This window comes from Glycine soja, unplaced genomic scaffold, assembly GCF_004193775.1.
Source record: "Glycine soja cultivar W05 unplaced genomic scaffold, ASM419377v2 tig00006314_1_pilon_698920_720020, whole genome shotgun sequence".
Taxonomy (NCBI): Eukaryota; Viridiplantae; Streptophyta; class Magnoliopsida; order Fabales; family Fabaceae; genus Glycine; species Glycine soja.
The window spans coordinates 5,426-9,728 of NW_021143624.1; the positions used below are offsets into that span (position 1 = coordinate 5,426).

Genomic DNA, 4,303 nt, shown 5'->3' on the forward strand with positions numbered 1-4,303 from the left:
CACCCATGCTGAATTATTTGAGATTTTTTGTTTTAGTAGCTAGGGTTGTTATTTTTGGCTGAATTTTTTTGTGGTAACTTCTTTTAATCCATATTGTGTGGGAAAAATAGCTAGAGCCTTTATTTTGGTCAGATTTGAAAGTTCCAAAAAACTAGCAAATTTTGTGTTTGTCAAAACTTCAAACGGCTATAACTTTTGCTCCGGTTATCAGAATCGCAATTATTATATATGAATTTGGGGTAGAAAAAAATTTCCTATGCTGTGGTAGCCGGCCATAGGCCGGCTGAGGTCTCCATCGTCCAAAAAAAGCGATTCTGTCAAAAGTTTTTTATTTTTCAAGTTTTATTCACTTATTTTTCTTAACCTACCATTTTTAGCTTTCATAGTTAGACTTTGAATTTTTGTCTGAAATTTTTTGTGCTATCTTCTCATCATTTTATAGGGTTGCTCACAAAATTTCAAGTCATTTGGATATCATTTGAGGGTAGCTGTAGTTCAAACCTACACCTTTATTTACATGACAAGGCAACTAGTTGTGTGCATGCTGAATGTAGTGTATGACTAGAGGCAATCCATCTGACTTACAACCCTTTGATCCTGAGATAGATAGGACATTTCATAGATTAGTTAGGCATCATTTTATACCTTTTGATCATTCTGAGCATTCCATAACTGGTGAATCTGTGCATTCTGTTATTGGTGATTTTGAACATCCTGATCTTGAGCATTATAATTTTGAGCATTCTGATTCTGAGCATTCTGATTTTGCACATTCTGAGAACATGGCACAACCTCCACCTCGTGAGAGGACTCTAAGGGAAATGGCTGCACCTGATTTCACCTACGAAAGCTTGTGTATCTAATACCCTGATGAGGATGTCCCATATGTTCTTAAAACTGGACTAATTCATTTGCTTCCAAAGTTTCATGGCCTTGCAGGTGAAGACCCGCACAAACATTTGAAGGAATTTCATATTGTCTGCTCCACCATGAAACCCCCAGATGTCCAAGAGGATCACATATTTCTGAAGGCTTTTCCTCATTCATTAGAGGGAGTGGCAAAGGACTGGTTGTATTACCTTGCTCCAAGGTCCATCACGAGCTGGGATGACCTTAAGAGAGTATTCTTAGAAAAAATTTTCCCTGCTTCCAGGACCACAGCCATCAGGAAAGATATCTCAGGTATTAGACAGCTCAGTGGAGAGAGCCTGTATGAGTACTGGGAGCGATTTAAGAAACTATGTGCCAGTTGCCCTCACCATCAGATTTCAGAACAGCTTCTTCTCCAATATTTTTATGAAGGACTCAGTAATATGGAGAGAAGTATGATAGATGCTTCCAGTGGTGGAGCCCTTGGATACATGACTCCTGCTGAAGCCAGAAATTTAATTGAGAAGATGGCCTCCAACTCTCAGCAGTTTAGCGCCAGAAATGATGCCATAGTCATTAGAGGAGTGCATGAGGTAGCTACAAACCCATCTACATCATCTGAAACTAAGAAGCTTGAAGGCAAACTGGATGCATTGGTTAACTTGGTACCCAGCTGGCCTTGAATCAGAAATCTGTACCTGTCGCAAGGATTTGTGGTTTGTGCTCCTCTGCTGACCACCATACAGACCTTTGCCCTTCCATGCAGCAACCTGGAGCAATTGAGCAGCCTGAAGCTTATGCTGCAAATATTTACAATAGACCTCCTCAACCTCAGCAGCAAAATCAACCACAGCAGAACAATTATGACCTTTCCAGCAACAGATACAACCCTGGATGGAGGAATCACCCTAACCTCAGATGGTCCAGCCCTCAGCAACAACAGCAGCCTGCTCCTTCCTTCCAAAATGCTGCTGGCCCAAGCAGACCATACATTCCTCCACCAATCCAACAACAGCAACAACCCCAGAAACAGCCAACAGTTGAGGCCCCTCCACAACCTTCCCTCGAAGAACTTGTGAGGCAAATGACTATGCAGAACATGCAGTTTCAGCAAGAGACCAGAGCCTCCATTCAGAGCTTAACCAATCAGATGGGACAATTGGCTACCCAATTGAATCAACAACAGTCCCAGAATTCTGACAAGCTGCCTTCTCAAGCTGTCCAAAATCCCAAAAATGTCAGTGCCATTTCATTGAGGTCGGGAAAGCAATGTCAAGGACCTCAACCCGTAGCACCTTCCTCATCTGCAAATGAACCTGCCAAACTTCACTCTATTCCAGAAAAAGGTGATGACAAAAATTTACCTAACAATTTCTGTGCAGGTGAATCTTCTTCCACAGGTAATTCTGATTTGCAGAAGCAGCACATTCCCCCTCTTCCATTCCCTCCAAGAGCAGTTTCAACCAAAAAAATGGAAGAGGCAGAGAAAGAGATCTTGGAAACGTTTAGAAAGGTAGAGGTAAACATACCTCTGTTGGATGCAATAAAGCAAATTCCAAGATATGCCAAATTCTTGAAGGAGCTGTGCACTAATAAGCGGAAGCTTAAAGGAAGTGAACGGATTAGCATGGGCAGAAATGTCTCCGCATTGATTGGTAAATCTGTTCCTCAAATTCCTGAAAAATGCAAAGATCCAGGTACATTCAGCATACCTTGTATCATAGGGAATAGTAAGTTTGACAATGCCATGCTAGATTTAGGAGCTTCTGTTAGTGTTATGCCTTTGTCTATTTTTAATTCTCTATCTCTAGGTCCCTTGCAGTCAACTGATGTGGTAATTCATTTAGCTAATAGAAGTGTTGCCTATCCTGTTGGTTTCATAGAAGATGTCTTAGTTAGAGTTGGTGAACTGATTTTCCCTGTTGATTTTTATATCTTGAATATGGAAGATGGATTTTCTCAAGGATCAGTTCCCATCATTCTAGGCAGACCCTTTATGAAAACTGCTAGAACTAAGATAGATGTTTATGCAGGCACACTGTCCATGGAGTTTGGTGATATAACTGTTCATTTTAATATTTTGGATGCTATGAAATACCCATCTGAAGATCTTTCTGTATTTCGTGCTGAAATAATTGACCATGTTGTTGATGAATACATGACTGATCTTTATTCTAATCTGCATGCCTCTCACTCTTCATGCATTGAGTCTGAAATTGTACTTGATCATATGTCTGAATTTGATGCTGAGAGTGAATCTGAGAGTGATATTGATTGCATGCCTGGTGGTGGTGTTTTACCTCTTGAGATTGATTTTATAGAGTCAGATAGGACTAACCATGTTTCAGGAAGTACACATACCTCTGACTTTCTTTATGAGGTAAAGGCTGAGAAACCATCTCCTTCTACCACTGTCCAGCCGACCACACCAGAATTGAAGCCTCTGCCATCAAATTTAAAATACGCTTACTTGGATGATAGCAAGAGTTTTCCAGTGATTATATCTGCCTCCCTTGCTGATGAGCAAGAGGAGAAGTTGTTGTCAGTTCTCAAGAAGCATAAGAAGGCTATAGGCTGGACCCTGGCGGACATTCCTGGTATTAGCCCATCCATATGTATGCATCGAATAAATTTAGAAGATGGAGCTAAACCAGTAAGACAGCCACAGAGAAGACTCAACCCGGTGATTCTTGATGTAGTGAAGAAGGAGATAACCAAGCTTTTGCAAGCTGGAATCATTTATCCTATCTCCGACAGCCAATGGGTGAGTCCCGTCCAGGTAGTCCCGAAAAAGACTGGCCTCACAGTGATCAGAAATGAGAAGGAGGAGCTGATTCCTACTCGGGTGCAGAACAGTTGGAGAGTCTGCATTGACTATAGGAGGCTGAACCAGGTTACCAAAAAGGACCATTTTCCCCTGCCATTCATTGACCAGATGCTTGAACGCCTGGCAGGTAAATCCCACTATGTTTCCTTGATGGTTTTTCTGGTTATATGCAAATTACTATTGCTCCTGAGGATCAGGAAAAGACCACATTCACCTGCCCCTTCGGCACTTTTGCTTATAGGAGGATGCCTTTCGGCCTGTGCAATGCCCCTGGTACCTTCCAGCGGTGCATGATTAGTATTTTCAGTGATTTTTTAGAAAATTGCATAGAGGTGTTTATGGATGATTTCACTGTATATGGATCCTCTTTTGATGGTTGTTTGAATAGTTTGGAAAAAGTTTTGAATAGATGCATTGAAACTAACCTTGTTCTAAATTTTGAAAAATGTCATTTTATGGTTGAGCAAGGTATATTTTAGGCCACATTATTTCCAATAAGGGTATTGAAGTAGATCCTGCAAAAATTTCTGTTATTTCACAATTGCCTTACCCCTCTTGTGTGCGAGAGGTGGATCTTTTCTTGGTCATGCAGGATTCTACAGGCGC

General features: G+C 41.1%; 1 non-coding gene across 1 annotated transcript; it reads right to left on the reverse strand.

Annotated features, from left to right (window-relative positions):
* Positions 1–1,160: 1,160 nt before the first annotated feature.
* LOC114404202 lies at positions 1,161–1,267 on the reverse strand. The gene has a single exon (XR_003664855.1). It is a non-coding gene; the product is annotated as a small nucleolar RNA R71 (small nucleolar RNA).
* Between the last annotated feature and the right edge of the window lie 3,036 nt (positions 1,268–4,303).